Source organism: Rattus norvegicus, chromosome 6 (assembly GCF_021556685.1).
Source record: "Rattus norvegicus strain SHRSP/BbbUtx chromosome 6, alternate assembly SHRSP_T2T, whole genome shotgun sequence".
Lineage (NCBI taxonomy): Eukaryota > Metazoa > Chordata > Mammalia > Rodentia > Muridae > Rattus > Rattus norvegicus.
This window is the reverse complement of record NC_141539.1, coordinates 109,133,273-109,152,500: the sequence shown is the minus strand read 5'-3', so window position 1 is coordinate 109,152,500 and position 19,228 is coordinate 109,133,273. Positions and strand designations below refer to the sequence as shown.

The window sequence follows — 19,228 nt, the reverse complement described above, 5'->3', positions numbered from 1 at the left end:
CAGCCCACAGCAGCCCATATATAACCCTGGGCAAGCGTCCCCCTGGCTGCCCGGCTTATCTCAGGCTCACATTCGTGGGCTCACCAGCCTGGAGTCTCTTTGGATGTTGGCCAGGCCAGCTGGGAACGGTAAGAGCTGAGATAGCGACAGAGACTCACGTCCTTGCATGCTGGAATGAGGCCTCCCTTTTCTCCCACTTTCCTGTCCTTTAGAGTTTTCTTCTGGCATTGGGAAATAGTCTTTCTGGCCTTACATCTCTAATCTCGGAAGAAAGGAGACCCTGATTTTCAGGTTTGTAGGGGGCTGTGTCAGTGATGCGGGTGATTCGAGGTGAGCAGAGATAGAATGATAGTAGTTGTACTTTCTCTTTTGGTTGTTTGGAGACAGGGTTTCACAATACCTAACTCAAGCTGGCCTTGAACTCTTTATGTCGTTTGAGCTTGGCAATCCTCCTGCTGCCACTCTGGGACTCAGTTCCAAATCCTAAGATTTCGGGCTTATGCCTACCATCCTGGCTTAGGTGTCACTTTGAAACCCCGGCTGCAGTCTTGTGAGTTAAAAACCTTCCCCGATTTCTCTTTTCCTAGCTAACTTGGATTTTATGAGGAACAGGGAGGCCTCTGGAGTGAAGCTTCTAGCCTCACGAGAGCAAAGGATTCTGGGAAGCTGAGAGGCCATGTTGGGGATCTGGAGCTTGTACTGGAGATGTGGACAGGCAGGTGGCAGCCCCATCCTTGTCTTATTTCCCCTTTTCTCTGGGTTGGGTTTATAGCTATGATCTGCCCCCAGACCCCAAAGGCTTTCCCTTCAGAACAGCTGTAAAGGTCACAGCTTGCTTTTGAAGATAGCAGGGTATTGATAGAAGAGTTTCTATTCTGCAGACAAAAGGCTGAGTTATACTTAGTATTAACTCCCTTCCTCTTCCTCTTAAATTCTTTCTGCCCCTTCCTCTACAACGCTCCCTGAGTGTGGAGGAAGTGATAGAACATTTATGACTCGTCACTAGCCAGGTACTTGTTCTCAGTACCATTACCAAAAAAACGAGCTTCTCTGGCCAACATGGGCAGCAGCACTTCTTTATGGACTAAACGATTATTTAGAGGGTGATTTGATGGGCACATCATGTCAGTTTAGCCAAAACAAAAAAAGTAGCCTGTGATCTCCCCAGCCTCAGGCTTTTGACTGGATTGGTGATCTCAGATATGAATTTTGTCCTGCAAATTAGGTATCAAATCTAACCAGGCAGGAAGCAGTTGTTCAATCCCATAACAGGCTTGCCACTGATGTACCATTTATTCATCATGCTTGGTCAGTCAGTGTTATTGCACAAAGAGACCATAGCTGAATAAGAGTCTTCTTCTTGGGAATTCTCTCCCAGGAGTCTGCATACCTCCGAGGGCTAGCCAGAAAGGAGGAAGCTTCCAACATAGGTCCAACCTGAAATACTCGTGTCCTGTAATCAAGGCCTGTGGTGTCTTCGGTAATAGGTAATTAGGTAATAGGGTCTTTCCTACTAGTTCTGACATGGAGCTAAAAGCAGCGACAACTTCCTGTATTGTTTGGGCCTCTGGGACCTCCCTGACTGACTTGATAGGGAAGCATCCCACCCCTGGTGCTGGAATATTTCTTTAATAGCCTGTGGCTCCTGGGAATACCTGTATCCAGCCACATAGGGCACCTCATTTGAACACATAAAAACAAAAAGCAACACAACAGACTTTTATAAGTATTTCAAATATCAGATTTCTTTATGGTAACCCCCCCCCCCACACTCCCTCTTCCCCTTGTCTCTGTGTCCAGAGTTGTGTGACTTCTTTTCCATTTTCTTTTTTTTCTGGTAATGTCCTAAGGTTATAAATTTTTACTTAGTTTATTTTTTCTCCACTCAAAAGTTACTTTTCCAAGTGTCCTGGACTATATCTTTCATATTTTAGTTTTATTATGACGCATGATATAAAGCCATTTTCACCGAGGCACACAGTATACTTGGAGGCTACTGGCACTCCCATATTGCCTCCCTTCCTCTCTCCCCTTCCCACAATGCACCTTGTTTTCTTTTTATTTGATAGTATACCCACAGCCCCACGCCTCTTTATTTGCAGTACCAGTGGTTTGAATCCAAGGCTTTGAATATGCTGGGTAGAGAAGGGCTCTGTGACATATAATCCCAACCTGTAAATAAGTTACTTTAAATAAGTTATTTCAAGTGTGCTTATGCAATTTATTTAATCTCACATATCTTGATAGGCATTTAGATGATTTTCAATTCTTACCTCTGGAAAACAATGAATAGGCTTTCCCCATACATATTAAGCCATGTGTGTCCTTGTTTAACTCATACATGTAAAGTCACCTGGACTTCTCACTTAGGTCTGAACTTTTTATGTAATATGAGCTGAGTGAATTGAAAGATAACTGTCATGTTATTCTTTGTTATGTTCTTGGACAAATATTGATCTCTGACTTTTCCTGATGGTTTATTTTAGATCACTTATTTGTTTTTTAATTGAAAAAAAATTTAAGTGAATAGGTATTTTGTCTTCATGTATGTCTGTATACCACATGGGTTTCTGGTGGCCATGGAAACCCAAAGAGGGTATCTGATCTTCTGGGACAGGAAGGAGGTTGTGAGTCTCTATGTGGGTGCTGGGAACTGAACCTGGATCCTTTCAAAGAGTAGGCAGAACTCTTAAATGCTTAGCCATCTCTCCAGCCCTCTAAATAGTTTCTCGTTGGTATAAATGAGTCAGTAACGAAACTTGAGTCACGTACATTTCTGCTGCACGTTTCTGCACACGGAGACCAGAAGTCGACATTAGGTGTCTTCTATCTTTCTCTACTTTGAGAGAGAGTCTCTCAGTGAAACCAGAGCTGGCTGATTTGGCTAGAGTAGCTGGCCAGTGAGCCCCGGGGATCTGCTCACTTCCACTCCCCAGCTCTGGGATTACAAGGTTCCCGACCATTCCTGGCTTTGGCTGGAGAAAGGAATGCTTTCTTCATGCTTGGATGGGAAACATCCACCTAGACTTCCTCCTAGCTCCTAAATATCCTCTTTTGATGGATTCATTTTTTTTAAAATAATTCCTTAGCATAGCTTCCTTGAATCGGCTTAACTATTCTGAAAATTGTTATATTATTAATTTTCTATTAATGCGATAAAGTGCGGTGACAAAGAGAACTTGTAGAAGAGAGAGTTTGTATTTGGGCTTATGGCTCCAGAGCCATGAGTCCATCACCACAGGGAGGCATGGCAGCAAGTAGCCAGCTTGGCCACAGAAGCAGGAAGCTGAGGGATCATAGGTCACCAGCAAGCACAGAGCAGAGAGAGCTAGCAATAAGGTGAGGCCAATACTCGTAAAGCTCCTCTCCAGTGACGGACTTCCTCTAGCCACACCTCTCAAACCTTCCCGAACAGTGCCACCAACTGGAGACCATGTGTTCGTATATTTGAGCCTGTGAGGGACATTTCTCACTTAAACCTCCACAGTTGTGAAGGCTCTGGACCTTACTGCTGACTCGTAGTCTGCCTAGAAGATAAAATTTACATTCTTACACCACACCTGAGTGTCCATGTCCCTACCTGCCACTAACGTTTTCACCAAAACGGAAACAAAGGTGTGCTGATATGGTATGTGAAACAGTGATTTACTGTCTTCATTTTTTGTTTTTTAGTTAGCTACTATCCTTGATTCCTTAAAGTTTTTTTTAAAACTTTTTATTGACTATGAATTTCACATCACACACCCATTCCCACAAATTTCCTCATCCCTTTATATCCACTTTCTACCCTTTCATCCTCCCCCCCAAATAAAATAAAATTAAATTAAAAAAGAAAAAACCCGAGACAATGTCATGGTAGCTGCAGTGTGTCATATACCGTTTTGTCTACACATCTTTACTGCATCATTTACTTGCAAATGTTCATGGCAATGAGTCATTGGTCTGTTTTGAGGACTTTGGCTTTTGCTACACTATCAGTACTGGATCCCCAATGGGACTCCTATTGGATACCCTGTTGCCCTGTGTCAGGGAGATCCTGCAGCTTTGGGTCACAAGGCTGGCCCTTTCATACTCCAGCAGAGGGTAGATTAGGTAGATGTTGGGATGGGGCAGCTTACAGCCCTGGTTCTGGGCCTGGGAGGTAGCTGAGTTGGTAACCTGTTGCTCTCCTGGGGATGCACCACCAGGGTGGAGCTCTCCAGTGCTGCCCCAGCTTGGTCACTCAGTGCTGCAGCTGGAGATGGGCAGGGTCAGCTCCCCTGCTCTCCTCACATCCTCAGGGCTGACACACCCCTTAGTTACCAGCGCTAGCTCTACTGTACAGCCCAGGTGAGGAGCAAAGCCCTTTCTCCAGAGTGGCGAGGGGCAGCTCTCCACTCTCATGACCAGCTCTCCTGCCTGCTGCAGGAGGCTTGGGGCAAGGAGTGGTAGTGGACATCTCTCCTGTGCCCATGCTACCTCAGGGGAGATGAGAGGCAGGGTCAGTCAACCCCCCTTACCACCAGGGTTAGCTCTACTGTGCTGCCCAGGCAAGGCACAGGCCCAGTCTCTGAAAAGTTTTTATTCTTTTATTCATTCTTCTGTGTGTATGAATGTGCACACACATGCATTAGAGTCAAGGGCAACGTGCAGGAGTCTGTTTGGCTTGAACGGTGTGGGCTCTAAAGCTTAAACTCGGTTGTCGGGCTTGGTGGCGAATGCCTTTGCCTGCTGAACTTCTCACTGGTCTTATCTCTCTTGTTTGTCTTTATTTGGGTCTTGTGGTTTGGTTATTGAGTTCTGCATTGTCTACTTATTTATTTACCAAAGTCTTAGTGCTCTTCATAGCAACTTTATATATTGAGGATATAGACATTTGTCATACACATGACAAGCATTTTTACCTTGTTCAAGTCCATTCTAATCTCTGTATTGCTCCAATTTTAGTTTATGTGTTGCCAAAGTGAGGACTTTCCTTTTTCTTTTTCTTTTCCTAGAAAAGGTCTCAGGGAGTCTAGGCTAGTCTTTACCACGGCATAGGCAAGATTAGCCAAGTTCTGGGATGCCACATGTGCATTGCTGTGCCTAGCCGCACAAAATGGTTTCGAACCAATACTATACCATTACAGTTTACATCCAGTAGAATGTACTTTAACCTACATCCTCTAGGAGTTTGAAAGATGTATTTATGTTCCATCTGTAACCATTATAGGATATTTTAGAATCGTAAAAAGTTATCTTGTGCCTCTTTGCAGTCCGCTCTACCTCTATCCTCAGGCAACCATTGATTTCTTTATGTCACCATAGATGGGCTTTTCTGGATCTAAAATTACACATAAGCAGACTCATATAACGTGCATCCTTCTGAATCTAGTTCATTTCACCTAGCCTCCTCTTCTCTAAGACTTTTGCATTCCTTGTTGTATATTGGTAACTTCTATTGCTGGGAACATCTCAGAGTGTAACACCACTGGCACTTTTAATCCACTCACCACAATTTTTACAAGTTCTGCAGCCAACAGATAGGTGATCTGTTTCCAGCTTTGGAATAGTACGGTTTAAGTTGGGACAGCATCTATGCGCGAGCCTTTTTCATCAGAATGAATGCTTGCCCTCTTCCTGTGGGAGTGAATACTTAGGAGCAGAACTTCCCAGGCATGTGACTAGTACATGTTTCTTTATTTGAAATATTTATTTTCATTTGTGTGTATGTTTGTAGGTCTGTGGGAGTCATGGGTGTCCACAGAGGCCAGTAGAGACAGAGAGCAGGAGATCCCCTGAGGCTGGAATGACAAGCAGTTGTGAACCATCTAGCCTTCCTCTTGTTCTATAGAAAGGCAGTGAGCACTTTGAACATCTTTCCTGCTGCTAGTTTTCCTCCAACTATTGTAGCATTTCCCAGGCTGGTTGCAGCATTTTGCATGGCCCCAGCAGTGCATGGGCACACTGATGCTAACCATATCTGTTTGCTTATTCGATGCTGTCTTCTTCTGTGAAGGTCTGTTAAAATGTTTGCCCATGGGGCTGGGGATTTAGCTCAGTGGTAGAGCGCTTACCTAGGAAGCGCAAGGCCCTGGGTTCGGTCCCCAGCTCTGAAAAAAAGAACCAAAAAAAAAAATGTTTGCCCATTCTTTTTATTGGCCCATTTACCTGGTTGAGTTGCCACAATTCTCATCCCCCTCCCACCCTCCATGAAACAAGGTCTTTCTATGTAGCCCTGGCTGTCCTGGAACTTGCTCTGTAGATCAGACTGACCTCAAACTCAGAGATCCACTTTACTTCTGCCTCCTGAGTGCTGGGATTAAAGGCGTGAGCTGTCACCCTTGGCTCACAGTTCTTTATTTTACCTTAATTTTTAAAAGGTTTATTTATTTATACGAGTATACTCTAGCTCTCTTCAGACACACCAGAAGAGGGCATTGGATCCTATTGCAGATGGTGGTAAGACACCATGTGGTTGCTGGGAATTGAATTCAGGACCTCTGAAAGAGCAGTCAATGCTCTTAACCACTGAGCCATCTTGCCAGCCTCTCATAGTTCTTTATATATTATGGATATATAGGTCCTAAGTCCATATATGTGTTCATGCCTATACTACATATATGTAACATATATATATTCCTACGTATATGTGTATAATGTTATTTTCCTTACTCATAAGTTTAAGGCATATGTGTATAATACATACACAGAGACTACTTTCTTTTAGTTGGCCTGATTTAAAAAAAAATCTTCTTTACAGTGTTACAGTGTCTTTTAAAATTATAGTAAAAGGTAACATTGGAGGGTATCTCAGAGGTGGAGCACTTGCCCTGGGTTCCATCCTAAGCTCCCTACAAATGAAAAACAGAATAAAGATATTTTAATCTTGTTATTTACATAATGTATTATAATTAATTATATTTGCACTATCGTGTAACCACGCCCCTATCTGTAACTATGTCTTTGAAAAAGCATTCTAGAATTTTGATGAATTCCAAATCAGACTTTTTCATTTATAGTTTTTTTCTGCGTGTGTGTGTGTGTGTGTGTGTGTGTGTGTGTGTGTATCCCAAGACTCTTGACTACACAGACATCCTGAGGATTTCCCACAATGCTTTCTCCTGGAAGCCTGAGAATCTTTGCTGGGATGCTAGACTCCATTTTGACTATGCTGGGTGTGGCATGAGGTACCGGCCAGCTCTACTTGTTATCACAACTCTATGTGTGTGTTTCTACACAGCGTGGGCGTTGTCGGAAGACAGTGTGTGTCTTCTTCCACTGAGTAGGAGGATGGAACTCACATGAGGCTTTGGGGAAAGGGCCTTTACTCACTGCGCTGTCTTGCCAGCCCTAAGGCCCAGCAAGTTGGCTCAGTGAATATTAAGCTTGCTGCCAACTCTGAGGACCTGGGTTTGATCCCAGGTTCCACTGGGGGATCCTGGGGACTCACTGGCTAGTCAGCCTAGCTTAAATGGTGGGCCCCAGGTCTCAGTGAAAGAACTAGTCTCAGGAAGCAAATTGGGCATTTTCCAAGGAAGGACACTGGAGGTTGACTTATAGCCTCCACATCTACATATCGGCACTCGTGCACACACAGGAGCATGGGCACCCACATCCCCTAAAAAAGAAATGAGGGGCACTTAGCCTGTGTGGGTGGAGCTGTCATGTGGAGGAGCTGAAGAGCTTGACTGCACAGCTCGGAGGATCCCTGCCTCTGTCCAGCGGGTGTCCTGAGGCTTGAGAGGGCGCTGGGATGTCCCATAGCATCACAGGTTAGCACCATGGCTGGTCTGATTGGAGAGACACCAAATGGATGAGGGCTGACGGGTACTCTAGCACTCTGTCGCCTTGAAGAGGGGCTGATTGCTTGCTTAAGGATTGAGGATGGGGTTGGGGGAGGGGTGATGTGGGCAATGGCCTGATTTCAGAATAGGTAAAGCTGGGGGGAGGCATTAATGATTTGACCTTGCGATTCATGTTAGGATGTCGCGGAGGCTATCTCCGCTTTAACTAGAGCTAAAGATGGCAGGAGGAGAAACTTCAGCGATGATGGGTAGAGTGAGAGACTATTCAGTTCTGGAGACTATTAGTGACGTTGCTTGAGAAGATAATCAGAAGCATCTCCGCTTTTTGGTTAAAAGCACCTTAAAGTCTGCAAAGTGCTTGTACGTGCTTTTCTTTCTCTTATGAAATTTGCTTTTATTGCTTTTATTTATGCGCATGTCACATACATGTAGGATCTCATGGAGTTGAAGAGGACATAAGAGCAGCTTGGACCTGGGGTTACAGGTGGCTGCGAGCTGCTGATGTGGGTACTGGGATCTGAGCTTGGGTCCTCCGGAAGAAAAACAAATGTTATTTGCTGTTTTAAGTCTGTCTACTTAGCTCTGGATGTCCTGAAACTCGCTATGGCTGGCCTCGAACTCAGAGATCTGTCCACCTCTGCTTCCTGGATGCTGAGATTAAGGTGTGTGCTGCTACACTGAGTGTTCTGAACCACAACCACCTCTCCAGCCATAGGTTTTTTGTTTTTTTTGTTTTTTTTGTTTTTTTGTTTTTTTTTTTTTTTGCCTTTTCGTTTGTAGGCAGTGAGGTAGGCAGGGCAGGGTCCCGGGTTTTCCCTCCTGCAGATGAGAGGCTCTGCCATAGCTAGGAGGTGGCCTAGGGTCTGTTCTCTAAGATGACACACACTTGCGCTGTCAGTGGGCTGGGGTAAGATTCTGATCTAGGCTTCTAGGATCTTTTTGATAGGGTTGATAATATCTGCACTATTAGCCTCAATGTCTGGGAAGGCCAAGTAAAACAGCCTAAGTGAATGAATGCCAGGTAATATAGAGCAGGGCGCAAACCGCAGCCCTTAGAGATTATACTTTCTTTGTACTGTGACTGGGGAATCAGCCGGCTGCAGGGTGGGGAGACGGAGAAATTTAGGGACATGCTGATCCAGATTTATGCTGGTGCTGGCACAGTACACAAGAGGAAAGGCATGCCCTTGGGAGTGGATGGAGTGCTGGCCTCTGGGACTTTATGGTGCTGCCCACGCAGCCTGAGGCTTCCTCGTTAAGTCAGGGAAGAGTAAAGAGCTTGTGTGTACCAGAAAAACTCTGTGCTTGGATTCAGAGACCTTGGGATTGTCTACGACTTATCACAGCCTGGACATACTGTGCAATACTTGAGTCCCTTGAATCTTATTTTATTCTTCTTTATTGGCTGTTGTTTGTGTTTTCTTTGTGTGTGTGTGTGTGTGTGTGTGTGTGTATATGTGTATGTGTATGTGTATGTGTATGTATGTATGTGTGTGCACATGCACGTGTTCAGGAGCAATCCCGTGAATGGAAGCTAGCAGTTGATGTCCAGTGTTTTGCTTTTCCACCTACTACTACTACTACTACTACTACTACTACTACTACTACTATTACTATTGTTGTTGTTGTTGTTGTTGTTATTATTATTATTATTATTATTATTATTATTATTATTATATCTCTCCTTGAAGCCAGAACTCACCACTTTGGCTAGACTACCTAGCCAGAGTCCCCTGCCCCTACCTCCCTAGCATAGGGTTTTACAGACACGCTGTGCCATACCTGGCCTTGTATGTAGCTGCTAGGGATGCAAACTCACATGCAAATGTTTGTTCAGCGGGTTCCTTAACCACCCAGCCATCTCTGTAGGCCTGCTTTTGTTTTCAACAGTGCCCAGATTCAAATCCAGGCCCTTGGGCATGCTAGACAAGCACTTTGCCACTAAGCAACGTCCTAGTCTCCAGTTTACGCCACTTGGAGGTATGAAATGACTTGTGAGTTTCCACAGCTTGCTGTGCTCCTGTGCTTTTGACCCAGCATCTGTTCCTCCTAGCATAAGGAAGTGGAGGATGGGAAGGCACAGCATCGCTGTTTGGAGAAAGGGGCCATGAGTCTCTAGGAGTTGTATAAGATCAGGGGACAGAGTTTTCTGAATCCTCTCATGGAATTAGTCCCTCGGACACCTTGATCCTGGTCAAATCAGGCTGACATTGGCCATGTGGCCTTCCAGATAAAACCTTGGTCGTGTTTTAAGCCATAAGTTTGTGGCTGTTTGTTATAGTAGCAAAAAGAAACTAATAGAGTAGACTTTACACTTACCACGTGAATGGGGCCATCTTTGGCTGTACCATAGCATGTGTATCCATTCATCAGCTCATGAACATTTGGATTGCTTCCCAGTTTGAGCTGTTAAGGATGATGCTGTTACAGACGTTCGTATGCAGGTCTTTGTGTAGTCACGCTTTCATGCATCTTGAGAGTTTGCCCAAATGTGTAGGCATGGGATTGCTGGCCCCAAGTACTTATTTAACTTCGTAAGGCACCTACAGATTGCTTTCGGAAGTGGCAATCGCATCTAGTGTTTCCACCAGCAGTGCACGGGAGTTACACTGAGTTAGTTACAATGTATCCTAGCCAGTGCTCTGTATTGTCAGTCTTTTTATAATAGAAATCTCACTGCCATTCTAATTGCATTTCCCTGATGACTAATGACATTGAACATTCTTTTCCCATGCTTTTTGGCCATCTGTAGCTCATTCTTTATGCAATGTCTGTTCAGTTCTTTTGTCTACTAAAAAAAAGATTGGTTCATCTGTCTTATTAAATTTTAGGAGTTCTTTATATATTCTGACTAGACATCCATTATTGGATATACTTTCTGCAAATATTTCCTTGCAGTCTGTGGCTTGTATTTTATTTTGATACCAGTGCCTTCCAGAGAGCAGATGTTTTAAATTTTGATGAAATCCAACATTGGAGAGGTGGGGGATACTCTAGTTAAGGAATTCTTGTTTAGCCTAAGATGAACAGGATTTTCTTCCAATTTTTCTTCTTGAACTTTTATAGTTTTAGCTCTTGCATTTAGCTCTCCGACCCTGTTTGAGTTAACTCTTCTGCCCAGGACGAGGTATGGGTTAAAGATTTATGAAATCAAAACTATCGAGATGTCTATCTGGTTTGGAATCAGGGTAATACTGGTTTCATAGCAGGTACTCCGTATTGTGGGGATATAAAGGTAAAATCAGATCAGCACTGGGGATGTTTCTCCTTTCCTCTCTTTTCTTTTTTTAATTCTTCCCTTGAGACGGGCTCTCATGTAGCGCAGGCCAGCCTTGAACTCACTACTGCCTCCGTCTCCCAAGTCCTGGGGTTCTAGGTGTGCGTTACATCCCTGGCTCCTCCACATGTGACAAACACAGATGTTTTTGATGAGCTTATGTGACAAATACAGATGAACTGCTCTGGGCTTCTGAAAAAGGGACAAGCCATGTGAAGTCTAAATGAAAGAGGAGACACCGAAGAAAGGCTTTTGTGGGGCTGCAAAAACATAGCACCGGGTCACCATTTAAACAGTAGGCTCTGGAACGTTCTCTTGGGGAGAACACATGGTTTGTGTCCTCATGGGATTGTAAAACAGAGTGGTCCTACTAAAAGGAGACTTCCAGGTGAGTAATTTCAAGCTGTCGGAGGAGGGGGATGAGTTGGGCGAGCAGATATGGATGTGCTACAGTAGAGGATATTCCGCGAACTCATTATTGGTGGCTGGTTGTACGTGCGTATGCCTTTGTCTTCCCAAACTCATAAGCTCTCACCGAGTCATAGTGTACGTATAATGAATGTGGTGCTGAGAGGAAGGAAGGATGGGGAGGGGCCAGCTTACATGGACCCCGCCCTCCATGCTTTGTGCCCAGAATCCGACCCTCATCATCACATCCAGGTATCCCAGAGTATCATCATCATCATCGTCTCCATGTTTGCAGATACAAACACAAGACTCAGAAGGGTAAGCACCCGTTGCCATGTTGAGGCTGGAGGCTGAGGTCTCTGCTCCTGGCTCGGCGTGGCCCTGATAAACTATGCCATCTCCAGCTGCAGTGAGGACATAGAGGCAGGGGTGGACTGCAGGCAGGGGAGGGTTAGGTCTGGCTGGATGTTTGTGGGTTTGCTCCTACTCAGCAGAAGCACTCTGTGCTGCTGGCTGGGAGCTGGCTGCCTGGCTGTGTGGTTGGGGTTTGCAAAAGAGTCTGAAGATCCTTTTGCCAGAGGGGCTTTAAAAGTTGCAGCTCTCAGCAGCAGCGATCAACTGGGATTTTTTTTTTTCCCTTCTCCAGATTGAATCCCGTCAGGGTTTTATTGGCTTATCTGTTCCCAGGATGACCCTACTTCTTTCTTACCTGTGCAGCCTCCCCTGTTACTCACTACACTTCCTGTCACACAGTGGTCCTGGGAGGGACTCTTCTCTTCAGCAGTGCTACCATTTGGCCCTGTTCTCTGCTTCCTGGCTCCCAAATTTCTTTGGTTTCCCCTGAGAGGTGTGAGTTCTCCAGGGATGAAAGCGTACCAGGATCTTGTATGGATTCAGATTCAGGGCTGAGGGGGGCAGCTCCCATCTCTGTGTTATGGTTTGAGCCACTCTCAAAGGGTCCCTGAACGATGGATAGTGAAGTGTGCCTGGGGAGCCAGTACCCTGGATAGTGGGAGTTGCTATTGCTACTGCTCCTTTCCAGGACTCATCCCCGGTCCCTCTGAGGGGTAAGGACTCTTGCCTGCCTGCCTCTGAATATACTATGTTTTGTTTGGTCATCATGGTCCTGCTCCTGCCAACTTAGAAAAGCTGAGCCAGGGCCAAGCCTGGCTGTCTGGTGTCCTGGACAGCATTGCATGCTGCTTTGCGTCAGCAGAAAAAGTGTCCCCTACCAGTCCCGCTCTAGAGCACACTGTCCCTCCCTCGCAGCAGCCTTAGCCTGAGATGCCTCTGTGCTGAATCCCTGCTTCCCGGGCCGAGTTTGGTCTCTCTCTGCCCACATACCTGGTGCCTCAGGAATCTTGAAATATGGCTTGGTGGACCAGTGACTTCAGGGAATGTGCTTGAGGTTGGCTTTCCATGCCTGCTCCTCCTCCCCAGGGTTACCAGGGCTGTCACCTCCAAGCTCCTCCCAGCTCCCAAAATACCAGCCCTACCTCCTAGCACTGCCAGAAAATGCTTAGCACATTAGCGGGTTTAGCTCCAACCACAGTGTCAGACACTTAGGAGGCTGCAGAGGCACAGAGATTTCATTGTGAATCCCTTCAGGCACCTCGCTATTTTGACAACACGGGGCCAGCTCCGTTACTAGGAACCTGCCTTGCCTGTGTGGTAGAAGGGTGGGGGCGGGAATGTGGGGAGCCACAGCAAATGAGGAATCCTGGGGAGCCGGGACTGCACCTGCCTCTCATTCTGCTGCGACTGCATCTGTGGTTAGCAGGCCTGTCTGGCGGACCTCCCTTTGGCCTTCTGAAGCTTGCTTGGAGCAGGTTTTGGATTCTAACAACTTTTTCCCTCCATGGTTGCTTCAGCTCAGTGGCTTCTCTTGCAGGGGAGACAAGAGGCTCCTAGTCCTGCCAAGGAGGCAGCCAGGCAGGCTGAGAGAAGCAGTCTCAGGGAACAGCCTTGCTCTCTGGGGCCTCTGCTCCTTCTCTGCCATTTTCTGCTGCAGGCTCTGAAGCGTGTCTCCAACTCTCTAAAACCCTGTCTTCTCACACGTAAGCTAGACTAATATGGCCAGCTCTCCCTACCTCCATGTAAGGCTTGTCATCTGCGAGAGACAATGTATGCAGAGGCATTCTGGAAAGTGCCAGGTGAGGTACACTTGTATCCTGCGAACTCCGGAAGAGAACGTGTTAATGCCTTGTTTACTGTGAATTCCTCCACAATGTCTAGCTTAGTAGATATAAAGGACAATATGAAGGCTTTCTAGACGTTGCCAGTGTACTCGATTGATTGGTGTGGTGAAGAACAGCGAGGCTCTGGGTGTATTAGCGCGGTCTGTATACCTTAAACGCCAGGAATGGAGTCCGTGAGACTGAGGAGGCTGGAAATCCAGGGTCAAGGGGTCAGCTCTGTGGGGCGGCTCCTGTGGGCTCTGAGGAGTGCTCTCTGGCCTCTCCTAGCTTCTGCTGCTTCCCTGGCAGCCTGGATCGCCCCTATCTCTGCTTTAATCTTTACAGGGTGGTGGCGTCCCTGTGTGGAAGCTCTGTGACCAAAACACCATTATAGTTTTAAAGGAAGACACCAATTGTTCCTGAATTTTTGGAGTCTTTATGTCCTAGAAATAATTTTATTTCCCGAATGGCATGTAAAACGTAAAATTATTCCGTTGTCTTTAAAGTCAAATGTGGTATCAGTTTATCCTCCTTACCTACTTCCTCACCCACTTCCTCTGTCCCTGTGCCCATCCTGTTTTTATTTATTCGTTTGTTTGTTTTTAAGACAGGGTTTTTGACTACCTCAGGCTGACCTTGAATTCCTTGTATCCCAGGAGAAGTTGAATCAGTCCTCCCACCTCTGCTTCCCAAGTACTGGAATTATAGGCATATCCCAGCATGCCATTTCCTACTTCTTTTCTGTTCTGTCTGATCCCTTGAACCTCCTGTACATCTTGAATCGTGGATGACCATCAGCTGATGTCGGGTTCATATTCTTTCCCCTTCTTGGACCATACATGTTGTCCTGATCCCCAGTGTCCCTTCAGTGTATATCTCTGGCAGGGGACCCCCACCCCATCTGTGTGTGCCCCCACTTGACCTAGGTATCGGCATATCAATGGAATGTTCAGGGTTGGAGCACTGCAGGACGCCGTGCTGCTGGACCATCACGCTGGTTGGGGATCTTTGCGGGACTTGGTGCCGTTTTATCTGCTGGTCCTTTGTCCTCAAGACTCCATAGCTGTTCATCTCTCTGCATTACACCTCCCTGTGACCTTTCTTTCCCGTTTAGGAAGATGGATGGACATGGAGGAATACCTTTATTTATACACTACCCCGGAAGAAGAGGAGACCTAAGGAATCCTTCCTGCAAGCCACAGTGACTCTCATCCGTTTCTCAGTTCTCTTTCTTGATAATCCCAAGAACCAGACACTCTCAGTAGCCTTGTCTTACAGACGGCCATTTTGGGTTTTGAATGGAAATGTAAGCTTTCCTAAGCTTCTCCATGAGGGAGGGACTCAGTCATTTCTAACGTCTCCATTTTCTCCTGTGCATGAGGAGTGGAAGCGGTGACCACTCCTGTTAGTCGCCTGCAGGGCTTTATAAGAAGTCATATTTCAGGGTTCCGCCAATCTGCCAAGCCACAAGAGAGTTGGTTAAGCTCAAGGATCTGTGTTGCAGCCCAGCCCCTGGAGACCCAGGTTTTACACACAGGGTGAGACCCACCCATGTCCTGCTGGATTCCTCCTACTCCCTGTTCCACCCAGCCTGGGGAACCTGCAGTCTGTCACACATGACTCTGAGTGGAATGGCACGCATGACCTGCCTTCTACATTTTCCAGGCCTCTTCTCTTCTGTAGAGGAGTCCTAGGGGTCTGGTGGGGGTCAAGGGCTTAGACATGTTCCTGAGGTGAGGGAGTGGCATGTGTGGTTATGTTGGCATCCTTACTTTTCACCTTTCCCCAGAGTCTGTGCTTCCTCTGTGGTCCCTTGGAAGGCACCTAGCCTGGAGCCAGCAGGCAGTGTGCAAGGCAGAAAAGGTAGCGGGGGACAGGCCTGCACCCTGGGTGATGGTGATGGTGATGGTGATGGTGATGGTGATGGTGATGGTGATGGTGGTGATGGTGATGGTGATGGTGGTGATGGTGATGGTGATGATGATAAATTGTTCCCATGATATTTCCATAATGTACTAATATACCTTAATGTTGGAATTTGCAAAACAAACTAATAAATCATTTTTTAATTATAATACTAAAAGTGGGGGCTAGAGAGATGGGTCATAGGTTAAGAGCACTCGCTGTTCTTCCAGCCAAGAATGAATATTCTAGGGTGAGACTGTGGGTGAATCAGGGCTCTGCTGAGAGCCCTCCCCCTCTTCCCTGCTGTGCCACCCTCTGCCCTTTGACCTTCTTCACCATCACACTTTCCTACCCCCATCCCCAAGGTTCCATTTGGAATCCCAGCACAGGCCAAAAAACACTCAAGCCTAAACCAATAACCCTGCTAAAAACCCAGTACCTTCCAGCAACTTAACAGACAGTAACAGCCACCACTAGAGGAGCAAGCACCAGTGACCTGTGCACTGGCTGGCCCGTGGTGACTTGCTCACATATAGGCTCAAGTTGTCTCCTAGGGAAACCCTGCCCTGTCTCTTTCTGAGACACCTACACATCATGTGGGGCTTCTCTGGCAGAGGCTCTCGGCAACCATAGGATCCCGAAACTAATTTGTCAACCCAGCAAAGGCAGGGACCTTCTGCATCCCTTTGTGGGGAACATGTCTGGCCTGGAGTAGATGCTCACTAGATGCTTCTTGACTGAAGTTAATCTCAGGTAGCAGGAGCAGAGGAGCAAAGGCATGAACGTGCTTACCTGAGCGGTTGACTTTGCTGTTGTTGCTAATAATCTGATACCGAATACCGTTATAATACTTCACGATAATGGTTAAATTCTACTATGAGTTTCAGAGGGGCTACACCATATTCAAAATGTTGATCATAGCGGTTGGGACTAGAACCCAAATCAATAAAATGTTTTTGACTTCTTAATTTAATCAAAAATCTAAGCTATGTCTCCTTTTGTTCTTGCTTTGTTTTGTTTTGACACAGGGTCTTATTGTGAAGACCAGGCTAATCTCCAACTCCAGATCCTCCTGATTCAGCCTCCAGAGTTAGGGAAACAGGTATGGACCACAATGCCTGCTTAAGCTGTGGCTTCTAAAAGTTATCATCTTTACAACTTAAATATTTACAAAGCTAAGAGACCCCTGGCTGGTACCCTAGCAGAAAAAGATCTGGATAGATAACTGCAAGCTTTAAAAGTTATTATTATTATTATTATTATTATTATTATTATTAAAATTGGCATCACTGAAGATGTTGGCTTGGTAGTCTAGGCTGACATCTAAATACTACCTTGTCCAAGGAGTAAATGGTGGTTATTCTTACACATTACTAAAATTTTAACTTGGAAAAATGCCCTTGGAGCGTACCATGTATCCAGGGTGGAGAGGCGCCGTGGTGAGCCTCTAGCCTGCAGAGCTGCTTGCAAGGCCTGCTGGGACTGGCTCAGTATCCTGCCTTTCCTGTCGGAGCTCAGAAAGCCGTGCTTTAAAATATGCAGTGAAGCAACATTCTCTTTCTCCCTTTCTGTCTCCTCCCCAGCTCCTCCACAGTGTCCGGCATTTCGATGTTATGGGGTTGTGGAAAAAATTCTCAGGGTGACTCACAATCAGATATTCCTGAAATGTATTAGGTTTTGTTGCCCTCAACCCTGACTCTTCCTCACTTCTGAGCTCCCCCTCCAGGCCTCCAATTCTGCTTTGGTCCTCCTAAGTATCAGCCCGTTTCTGACCTTTGTCTCTCTGATCTCTTCCCTTCATGAGATCAGGATGCTGGCAGCCTTTAGTGAATGACCCAAAGCATTTACTTCTCACTTTCCTTGGTAGGTTCTAGAAGCCGTTAAGTTTAGTGGCTTCTAGGTGTTATTGAAAGGCTCCTCTGCCAACATTAGCAAGTCAGTGTGCAATACCACATGGCACCTTTAGAAAGGATATTCATGGTCACTGTCGTCATCGTCGTTGTTATAGGGTGTGTGTGTGTGTGTGTGTGTGTGTGTGTGTGTGTGTGTGTGTGTGTGTGTGTAAAGTGTTTCCTCTCCTTCCATGTGGGTCCCAGGGATCACATTCAGGTTGTCAGACCTGGCAGCAAGCGCCCTTCCTACTAACTTGTCTCACTCTCTCCTTCCCTTTTCCACCCTGTGAGCAACGTCACAATAGTAAAAATAATTATAGCAATATGATAACAATAGCAATGGCGCATCCCCTGAGCTCTGTGTCCTGCTGTGCACTGCCCTCAGCACATTCTCTCATGTCCATCCATGAGAGCCTCACAGTAGCCCTAATAGACTCTGATTTCAGTCTCTGTTATATGGATGGGAAAACAGGAACAGATATGTCAAGGAGTTTGCCTCAGGTGTTCGGTTAGTGAGTTAGGACAATTACAGAAGTTAGGACAATTTCAGGTAAGTAAGTCTGGCCTTGGGCTGTGTGAGAGACAAAGGCGAGACTGTCATGAGGAGCTGAGGGGTGGAGGTGAGGTCCCAGGAGCACGTGAACAACTGTGCTGAAGGACTCCCCAGTTTTCCTTCATGTCAACAAATATTTGCACGCCAGGCAGTATGGCGGCTGGAAAGGGAGTGGTCTATAGTAAGCTCTCAGGGTGGACCAGATGACTGTGGCTTTATGTGGCTCAGCAAAGTGACAAAGGCGAGTGGGACAGTGAGGGGGGATCCGCAGGTGCCCAAGCTCATCAACTGGTACTTGTCCTTTGCTTGTGTTTCTATTAGATGCCTCCCACACTTCTACAACAGTGTTGGCTTCAAGAATAAGCTTTGTGCCCAGTGGAGAAAATTATCACTATGTGCATCTCCTCAAAGTTTGCAGGACTGAACAGTTTTTATCATAACGGGTAGCGAAGGGGTGGGGGAGATGGCTCAGAGGGTAAAGGTGCTTGCTGCCAATCCTGATGACCTAAATAATATCTGTGATTCACATCCTATACAGATAGATAGCTCCAATTCTGGCAACCTGTCCTCTGACCTCTGCACACAAGCTGTGCAAAATAGCAATACACGCAAAGCACATCTACACAATATAAATACGTAATAAAGAGGTGGCGAGCACAGATGAGGCTTTGAGTTGTTGAAAGCCCTTTGCTGTTATGATTTGGAGCCACTGTGATGGGTATGGAGGGAGGGAGGGGCAGGGACTAAACCTTGTTTATTGCCTATATTGGCTCAGGAAACGTCCTTGAGGGAGCTCAACATATGAGTAGAGTCCTAACTCTTGGAGGATCCAGTCATGTGCAGTAAAGGATATTAAAGGTTGATAGGGCAACGTCATGGCCTGGACGTGGCTGCTGGGCATGGCAAGGAGAAGGAAATGAATAACCATGAGGAGGTGACAAGGGAAGAATGGTTAAGCTGAGGGGAATGGGCAGATGGAGGACAAGCAAGAATGTGTGCCCGTGTGTGTGAGCATTCATGTGTGTGTGTACATAGAGACGAGGTTTCAGGAACCCACACTGGCCTCAGTGTAGCTGAAGATGACTTTGAACTTCTGAGCTCCTAGAACTGTAGGATTATAGTCATGTGCCACCAGGTCTGGTTTACTCAGTGCTGGGATTGAACCCAGGGAGTCATGCATGCTAGGCAGGCCACTCTGTCACCTAAAGACCTTTCACTTGAGGAGACTTTAGTAGTTGATGTGATGAGAG

The 19,228-nt window shown here is 46.2% G+C and overlaps 1 protein-coding gene across 10 annotated transcripts in view; it reads left to right on the top strand.

Moving 5' to 3' along the window:
- Dpf3 (double PHD fingers 3) overlaps positions 1-19,228 on the top strand; it is a 281,926-nt gene that overhangs the window by 64,827 nt on the left and 197,871 nt on the right. For 2 of the 10 annotated variants that reach the window (XM_087552777.1, XM_087552779.1), the window contains exon 1: positions 149-291. The gene's annotated coding sequence lies outside the window, so the exon portion shown is untranslated. 10 annotated transcript variants of the gene reach the window in all.